Source organism: Chionomys nivalis, chromosome 26, assembly GCF_950005125.1.
Source record: "Chionomys nivalis chromosome 26, mChiNiv1.1, whole genome shotgun sequence".
In the NCBI taxonomy this organism is placed as follows: domain Eukaryota; kingdom Metazoa; phylum Chordata; class Mammalia; order Rodentia; family Cricetidae; genus Chionomys; species Chionomys nivalis.
In genome coordinates, this window is record NC_080111.1 from 15,709,382 (window position 1) to 15,719,585 (window position 10,204).

Below are 10,204 nucleotides of genomic sequence, written 5' to 3' on the forward strand. Positions count from 1 at the left end.
GGAGTAGAAACCGTTGGAAGTTGGCCATCTCTTCATGTATCTTCCTTGCGTCTTCAGGACCTACTTTGTCCTGATTTCTATATACCACTTCCATTTGATAACAGGTTGCAGCAGTAAATGTCCTATTTTATAACTTGATAGATCTAGAAATACCCAGCTCATGATGGGCACTTCACATCACCTGGTAAGGTGGTGACTGTAATGGTTTAAGCCATTACATAGTTGATACTCCTAGGTTCTAGCGGTCATACAGGGACAGACAAGCCCTCAGGCACCCAGGGATGTTAAAGGCTGCCTCCTGCATGATCCACATATTACTCAGTTAAGCCCTTCCCTGCTTGCATGAGCCCCATCATCTGCATATGATGTAGCCATGTCAACCCCCGTGTGCATGCACCAGACAGCTTGTCAAAGCTGGATGAGCCATCTTCCTCCCTCTCTGCACACTGACTTCCCAGGCCTGTGCACGTCCCCTCTAATAAACTCCTAAGAATATTTGTTGTTTGCTCTGTGTTTCCTTCGTGTTAAGAAAAAAATCCTAGCACATAGAAGCCCAATTAGGTTAAATGAAACCAAATCAAAATGTCCATCATTTTATTAAGTACAGCGCCCTCTGATGACTGTTCCCATGTTGGGAGACAGGATGGGGGTGGGGAGGGGGGTGGTGGGGGTGGCGAGAGGGAGGAGCCTATGCAAACTGGAAACTAAGTGTTTCTCCTCTAGGATCATACCTAAATACACTGTTGGAGAGGTTCTGACCCCTCCCTGGGGGAGGGGTTGTACCTGGTATGCTGGGATTTGTAGTCCAGGCTAATGCAACTCCTCATGCAGGGGGTGCTGAGATGAATGCCAGAGACTGGAGGCTATGTTCCAGACTTAACATTTCTCACTTGTGCCAATTAATTTCATTGACCCACTGTCAAATGTTCGGTTTTTCCCAGTGAATTGAATTAATAGTATGTGCGTGCATATTTGAGTATATTTATTTTTGTAAATGCTTTTATGGGCAGCAGTGGCAGATATTTGGAATGAATTTAAGAGGTAATATTGTTCCAATTCTCCAGTGCTCCTTTTTTTGGATGTTATTCAGATTTCTTGTTTTCCTGGGTTGTGTAAATTTTTTTTGTCTGTAGACTGTGTAGCAGCTGTGGCCTTCTACCTAGTCAGCCTTCTCAGAGCAAAAGCAGCTTTCTCTGAGATTAATAGAAATCACTATAACTGCTCCTCCAGAAGCACTGTATAGAGGGCTGTTAGGTGACTTTTCCTTGAAGTTTTCTGGTTTTGTGTTCACTATTTTTTTGTGTTTGTGAAAATTATGTTTTTGGTAATGTTATCTTTCAGAATATGCATCAAGATTGATAGTCGACTTTTCACTGTCATCTACTTGAATTTCAAGCAAGACCTTATGGTACAGTATGAACATGGCAGAGGCATTTCTTTCCATCATTTGTCTAATTTACATTTGTTCCTACATGATTTCGATGTAAGAATGTCCCTAAATGTCTCTGCTTTTACATTGTGATTATGGTTAGAAGTGGACTTGTTAACTGAGCATGCTTAAGGAAAGGGAGATGATACATGAGCATGTTCAGACTCCCTACGTAAAATCTCCATGCTTCATTTGTTGAGGAACAATATTGTTTGGCAAACAATTCCCACACTCTTTGTGCCTCCTGCAGGCAAGAATTTTTTTATCATTTCTTCTGTCTTGGCTGTTGAAATGACTGGCTATTTTTGGTAGTTAAAACTGACTACCTCTGGGATTATCTGATACACAAAAAGAATTGATTATACCTGAGAGAGATTTTACTTAAAGGTTTTTGAAATGGGAAAATTCTCCATTAATCTGTATAATTTCAGATGATAGGACACACATTAAGCTGCTTGGTGTTTGTACACACGTAACCAGTGAGCCATCTCTCCCACCCATGTCTGTGCAAAGTCTTAACACCAACACTCTTGAGCAGAGATAGTGGGATTTTCTGCATTTGAGACCTGACTGGCCTACAGAATGAGTCCCACTACTACACAGAAATATCCTATTTTGAAATCACACACACACAATAACTGAATCCAACAAAGACTATGGCCCAACTTAATCAGCATCTTACATTCTGGTAGCAGCAGTCACATATAAAGTATTTTGAAAAAGAAAAGTCTCTGTTTTGCCTCTGTGCTCTAGCTCAGGCTACCAAGCTCATTCCTTTACTAGCATTAGAGCCTACTTCATTGTAATTTTGATGAATACTTAAAACCATCTGACTCACAGAGCCTTGTGGGCAGAACAACTACTAGATTCTTCACTTGACCTTAGACAAAAGGCTGAGAAGCAAGCTATTGGATTCTTCAATTGCCATTGGTAGGCAGCTATTCTTTTTTTTTTTTTTTTTTTTTTTTTGGTTTTTCGAGACAGGGTTTCTCTGTAGCTTTGGTGCCTGTCCTGGAACTAGCTCTTGTAGACCAGGCTGGCCTCGAACTCCCAGAGATCCGCCTGCCTCTGCCTCCCGAGTGCTGGGATTAAAGGCGTGCGCCACCACCGCCCGGCCTAGGCAGCTATTCTTAAGTTACCTGGACAAAACCTTGTGAGACATTCTGATAAGCCCACTTTTTACATATATGGTGAGATTCATTCTACCAGTCCTGTTGATGTAGAGAATCTTAAATACTGCAGTTGTATATTTTATTCACCTGACTATGGAGGGAGATGTGCTGGCTAACAATAGTGCTCCTGAAGATATTCTTTCTAGCTCCATTATTCTCTACATATTCAAATTGCCATGAAAATTACTCTTTTTATTATTATTCATTTGCCCGGCATTTGCTTTGAATTTAGGGAACAAAACCAGTAAAGCAATGGAGCGATTATCCAGCTTTCCAATGAGGAAAAGACCAAGCATTTAGCTCGAGATCTGGCTCCTGCTTTTCTCTTTCCTTTTGTGTAAAATCCCTGTGAAAACCATGTAAAAAGTACCTTCAGTTCATCTGACCTCAGAATGAAGCCACAGAACAAATATTTCATTTTGTAACTTTAAAACTCTCTTTAATTCTTAGTATTCTAGGCATCCTTACCTCTGTGGGAGAGGAAATTACTCCACCCACCTAGCACAGTGCACCTTACTAGTCACATAGTGTGCTGGAAGAAAAAGGGAAAGTTCCTAGGAGTGCATTAAAATGACATTGATTGCATTTGTATCCAGGGGCAAGTGCTATTGAAATGCATATATTCTCAGATCTGGAGAAGTTCTCTATTAGGGTGAATGGATTGAACAGGAACCAGTATTCTGTCTCTTTAAGCACACTATATACCAATGGGAGGTGCTCTTGTCACTCAGGACTCACTAGCCAATCATGCACTCCAGGTGACCTGCCAGTCAGAAGCAGTGCAGGTCTCTTCCCGGCAGCCATCTTCAGTCTTGGCTTTGAAGAGGAGCTGGCGCCAGTGGATTCCTGTTCTCGGGTGCAGTTGCTGTTGCAGGGAGATGACGCACTGAGAACTTTGGCAAAATGGAGAAGCACCACATGGTGAGTGAGGAAATGCTGTCTCCTGATGGGGAGGAGCAGAGGGCAAGGTGCAGAAGACACTATGGTGTTATCTCCATTGGTGGGAACCTGTCGCCATATTCCCTGTATGTGAAGTTCCTCGTGGTTCCTGATAACTCCTGAACCTAGGGGCAGGCCTCTGAATAACTTTGCTCTGTGGCTTCCTCTCCTTAGAGTATTGAGAGCAGGAAGTTGTGTGTAAAAACACTTTCCTAGTCAACTTCAACAGGGTTCATGCATTTATGGAAACAAGTTGCAAAACTCAGAGAAGCCTAGAATCTCCAATATCTTCTCGATATCAAGCACTTTGCATTTAAGCTTTAAATATGATCTGAATTTATATTTAAATTTGTGGAAGTTATCAAAGGCATCTCACGTTGTGTAGCTTTCCACTACTGTACCAAAATGTAGAAGAGTAGAATTGGTGATACAATAGATTGAACAATGCTTAAAAAATAATTAAGTCTTACAAAGTAGAATTTAGCAGAGGGAGAACTGCATCTAAAACACCGAGACTTTAGGTATTTGCTAATTAGGGCTGGTAGAGATTAGAATGCCCGGGTATACATTGTTCACCAGGATTGTCCAGATATTTGACTCCAAACCATTTCAAAGAAGCCATCACTGATTTAAAAATAAAAAGTCACTGTCAGGTGGTGGTGGTACACACCTTTAATTCCAGCACTCTTGAGGCAGAGGCGGGTGAATTTCTTTGCGTTCAAAGCCAGCCTGGTCTATAAGAGTTCCAGGACAGGCTCCAAAGCTACTGAGAAACCCCATCTCGAAAAATCCCTGAGCGCAGGGATTAAAGGTGAGCCCCACCACTTCCCCTGTAAGATGCTATTTTTCTTCACGTATGGGAGGTATCTTCTGCACCACCTCCCCACCCTATCTTATTTATCTTTTACTTGTCCAGTCCAGTCTTTCTCCTCCCTCGTGATCTTCACATTAGAACCCTGTCAGTGAAGAATGACCTGCTGTAACAGGTCATTGGCGTACTTAAGAGAATATTCTGAGAATACTTTTGCCTAAATATTTCGACTGGCAAGTTGCTTGCTTCTATTTCAATTGTTCAGAGTATAATCTGGACCATTATTCTAAGGGATACTTATAGATAACAGCATATATTGAATGCAAAATCTGTCTAAGCTAGGTCCCGTTGAGCATTGGACAGAGATCAATGCATAACTTCATTAAAGAGACTTTTCTTTATTAATCTTCTGAATGTGTATTGTGATTTCTCAGTAGAAAGTCATATTAATTCTAGAAGAGCTGCATTTACATCCCAATATTAATATTGTTTCTGAGACAACTTCTGTTATGTTGACTCAGGTGGCCTTGGTCCCTGTCTGTTGCTGTCCTGGGCAACCTTGAGTGTCCTCTATATTACACCTTCAAAGTTCTTAAATGACTATACCAATTTACAGTTTTAAAATTATGTATTTGCCTGGTAGTAGTGGTGCACACAGAGTCTACAAGAACTAGTTCCTGGACATACATGAAAGCTACAGAGATACCCTGTCCCAAACAAAACCAATACATTAAAATAAAATAAAATAAAATAAAATAAAATAATGCATTTGAGCCATGTAGTTGATTGCCAATGCAGCCACGGGAAAAGGATTTACATATGGAACATTTCTTCTCTCCTCAGACCACAATAGGAAGAATAGATTATTGTGTGCACTGCAGGGGGCACAGCATAGGCAATCAGTTGTTGGAGCCACCACTATGAAAAAGGGCCTGACTATGGTAGCAAGAGAGGTTTGTAATTGCCCACCATGTGTAAATTAATGTCATGTGAATGAACACAGACCATCTTGTGTGGGGGTCCAGATTAGGAAGGTTATCTTGAGTCAAGGAACATTGAATTTGCAATTAGGCAACTATCTTCTGCAGATATGATCGATATTTTTTTTAATTGAAATTTATTGAGCTCTACAATTTTCTTTGCTTCACTTCCTGCTTCTCAACTCCCCCATTCAACCCTCTCCCAAGGTCCCCATGTACCTGATTTACTCAGGAGATCTTGTCTTTTTATACTTTATACTTCCCATGTAGATTAGATGTATATAAGTCTCTCTTAGCCTACTCTTTTTTAAAAAATACTTATTTATTTTTTATGTATACAATGTTCTGTCTGTGTGTATGCCTTCAGGTCAGAAGAAGGCACCAGACTTCATTACAGATGGTTGTGAGCCATCATGTGGTTGCTTGGAATTGAACTCAGGACCTTTGGAAGAGCAGGCAATGGTCTTAACTGCTGAGCCATCTCTCCAGCCCTAGCCTACTCTTTTTTAAAGTCAATATAGAAAATTTTATTTAATCTCAAAAGTGCATTTTTGGAGCATTGAGAGAGGGTTTCTCTGTAGCTTTGGAGCCTGTCCTGGAACTAGCTCTTGTAGACCAGGCTGACCTCAAACTCACAAAGATCTGCCTGCTTCTGCTTCTGAGTGCTGGGATTAAAAGCATGTACCACCACTGCCCAGCTAAAAGTGCATTATTAACATCACATTAAAAATCACTTTTTGGTATCAGTTTCAAAACTTTCTTTAAGTGTATTGCTGCTGTTATCTCTGTTTCTTTTCTCCAATGTTTTTAAGTCATTGATAGTTTCATTTCATTTCTTTCAAGTTATGTTGATTTCTATGTAGAGCAATGTCTCCTATACTCTAGGCTTGCCTGTTGCTCTGTAATTGAGAATTATTTTGAACACCTAATCCTGCCTCTGTTGCCAGTTCTGGGAAGACAGTCCTGCAACTCCTTCCAGGTTTGTCCTCCACTAGTCAGTGAGAAAGAAAAATAGAGCAGATAATGAGTGTCTGCTAATCATTCTGGCTTTTGTTGGGGACTTAGAAATGAAGAGGGATTGGTATAAGAATTGAACTCAATGACCAACTTTGAAGCTGGTGGAGACAGTGCAGGAGGTGAGATGTTGGCCTTGAGCGTTAGAGCTTTCCTCCTTCAACTGAGATTACTTATGTGGAATCAGGTAGCCCTGATTGATCATTTGTGATGCTGTATTATTATCCTGATTGACCATTGTTTTCAATCCACAGACAATGGCAATCTGGGTGTGGGACTGACCTTATCTTGAAACCTAATTGTGATATTACAATAGTTCATCAAAAATAGATGATCTGGGTAAAATATAGTGTCCCTGGTTAACAGGACTGTTACTTTTCTGGATTAAGATCTTCATCTTTATGGAAAATACATGACAAATATTTATTGTGCTCTAATACAAATCCATAGTCTCTGGAAGACATGGCTTTTAGCCTATTTCAACTTTTCAAAATAATTTTTGAGATTAAAACTACATCATATTCACATTGTCTTTCCTCCCTCCAATCCCTAACATGATCCTGATTGTTTTCTAATTCATGGTTTGTTTTTCTTTAACAACACTTACAAAGTAACCACAGTTACACAGGAACAGTGATTCTTTTATGAATGTGACCTGTGTTTGTCTTCAGGATTTTCCATCTCTGAGGCAATGGATTGGCTGCACTGGAAAGTGAGTGTGTAATGCAATGTGCACACAAAGGATCCTGTCCTTTGGATGAGAAACAGGATGTGGTGTAGGAGAGTCGAATTTTGTGTACTAAATACAAACTTTCTAAACTAGGGTACTGTATGCTGGGCTGGGAGGGTAGAACTGGAAGGACTGTGCTGTCTGAGTCATTTGATCTCTGATCCTCCTATAGAGGAGCTGCTAATATTGTGAGGCCAAGCTAGGTGGCCCTAGCCTGTGAGGAATTCTGGGAAGGGTTAGCAATGGGGAGTATTAGTAGCAGTTTGTGGGTTTTTTCCATGATTCTATTCTGCCTCTGCAGTAGAGGTATTAAGGAAGATCACAAGGTATACCATGGTGAGTGTTGGGTGTTCAGGTCTGTTGAACTGTCATTTCTGCTGTGACTTGGACTGATCATGAGGCAGACTGTAGGTATGTTGGTCCATGTGGTTCATGTTGGCAGTGTCCCTTGTCTTCTGAGCCTCCCTGTGTATGAATTTATTGGGGCAGGGGAGTTTCTGGATATTCAGGATATGATGGTGATTGTCCAGAGTACACACATGGACACTGCTCTTGGTGTGCAGTGGGAAGAGAAATTAGAAAACTGAAGGTCTAGATTCCAGAAGTTCTCAATATTGCATTTCAATTTCAGATTTGTGTTATAAAGATTACAAATAGTTTAGGAACTGGTAGGAAATGATGATATTGATCTTCTAGCAATGCATGATTAGAAGGCTTTTAATGTGATGCTGCCACTAGCTGCAATGGTGTGATCCAGTGAAGTTTAGTTCCAGGGAACAATGGAATTTCTGATCTGCAGAGATTTCTCAGATGTGCATTGTGTTGGGCAGGTAGATGGAGCATAATTCTCTTCTTGGGCCATAAACCATGTAGGAGAAAATAAATTTTGAATTGTTTTTCTTTTTTTCATAAACAACTTTCCTCATAACACATTATTTTAAAAAAACACATCCCTTGTAATTGAGTTTAAAAAATAAACAAAATGCAGCTCCCACCACCTTATTCCCAATTCTTCCCATTCCCTGCAAATAAAAGGGAAAATTGTAAACAAAAAATAAAACTAAACAAGAACACCTGATAAACAACAACACCAACAAAAACAACAGTGCAAAACTTGCCAAAACAAAGTAGTGTATTTCCCCAGGGGTAAGTGGAATTTTCACTGAATCCACTGTGAGTGAGTTCTTTCTGCTACAAAAATCTGCAAAGAAAGACTCAAGACAGAGAAATAAACAAAAAGGAACCCAAAAAAATGTACCAGACAAACTTTAGAGGCAGGGGCCCCGAGGAAAGAAGGGTAGCGTGTGCCTAGACCTGGAAAATCAGGAGCAGGCAGGGACTGCAAAAGGCAGAGAGAAGATGAGGGAAGGAAACAAGCTGAACAGATTGGTGCCCTCCAGAGCTCTAGGTAAAAAAAATGCCTCCTACCATCCATGCCCACCTACCCTTGAGCAGGCCCAAAGAGAGTGAAGTGGAGCAGGAAAATAGGGAGCAGGTTGCACATTTGAGAAGTGTCCATATTAAATCTCCAGAGGGAATATGTCACCCCTGCCTTAATCCCTGGGCCTGCCCTACTGCCCAGAGCAGGTTTCTCCTCAGTTAGTTATGTGATTCTCCCTCTTCCACAGTATATTTATTTATTTATTTATTTATTTATTATGTATACAATATTCTGTCTGCGTGTATGTCTGCAGGCCAGAAGAGGGCACCAGACCTCTTTACAGATGGTTGTGAGCCACCATGTGGTTGCCGGAAATTGAACTCAGGACCCTTGGAAGAGCAGGCAATGCTCTTAACCGCTGAGCCATCCCTCCAGTCCAGTATATCTTTTTTGGAAAATAAATTTCCACCTTCCATTTTTCTTTTCTTTTTTTTTAAATTCTATTTTTTTCTTGATCCAAGGGCCAACTGTTTAAACCACTGTAGAATCCAGACTGGGAGCTGTTGTAATTGGTAGTTTGGGCACGGTATGGGGCACACAGGTAACCTGTCTGTTGTGCTGATGGGAATCACCTTGATCTGTCTCCCTCTAAACAGAGAATCATCTAAAGCCAGGGAAATCCTCACTGAATCTTTGTCTAAGAATTCTATATATGCAAAACCTTTGGCAATGCCACTGAATTTGTCACAGACTGTAGTAACACAGTTGAATGAAACCACATCCATGAAAGTGAGTTTCCAGCTCTTCTGCTGTTGCACCATAGTCCACATTGCCAACATAGATGGAACTGGCATCAACCTCCATCTTCTCCTCAAGAGACGTGATCACTGAGCCAGCATTGCCTGGGGTTGTACTCTTATTCATCTGCTTCTCTACCTCATTTTGTAGCTCTTTTTTTTTTTTTTTTGGTTTTTTCGAGACAAGGTTTCTCTGTGGTTTTGGAGCCTGTCCTGGAATTAGCTCTTGTAGACCAGGCTGGTCTCGAACTCACAGAGATCTGCCTGCCTCTGCCTCCCGAGTGCTGGGATTAAAGGCGTGCACCACCACCACCCGGCGTAGCTCCTTTAAGTTCTCATTCTCTTCCTCTATCTTCCTGACTCCCTGAAGCTTTGATCACTTCTAGCAATCATATAGAGAATATCATACACAAAAAATATGCAAACATACACAAAAAATAGCAATAACCTTATTTTCAGAAGTGCTTGGAACTCCAAGTAGTTAGAGTAAATCAAGTTGACTTACATGTACACTGATTCTTTAAAAATCTATTCTTTTGAAATTCCATTTAAAAAGATTTCATTTCCTCACTGTGGTGCAGACTTGGATTCCATCACCAATTTTAGGAAACACCATGGTAAGTGATCCTAACAGACATCATTTTCTTTAGCAGAAGAGAATGAAATGCTTTTAGTAATCAAATCTATTTTCTGTAAAGTAAAAACATGAAAAGATTTCAAGTGAATATTATAAATTTTGGTGAAACAGCCCTTCTCACTGAACCCATTTTCTATTATTGGTAAAGGAAAGAACAGGAGTGTACAGGATGTGTGATGGCCAGTGATTCAGTGATTTTGATTAGAACCTTGTTGTTCTTAAGAATCAATATATATATATATGTGTGTGTGTGTGTGTGTGTGTGTAAGTGTGTGTGTAGATTTGTGTTTGTGCCTTGTTTTGTCAATGGTGTC

The 10,204-nt window shown here is 40.5% G+C and overlaps 1 pseudogene; it reads right to left on the reverse strand.

Annotated features, from left to right (window-relative positions):
* Nucleotides 1-463: 463 nt before the first annotated feature.
* LOC130866968 (polyadenylate-binding protein 2-like) lies at nucleotides 464-9,413 on the reverse strand (annotated as a pseudogene).
* Nucleotides 9,414-10,204: the final 791 nt, after the last annotated feature.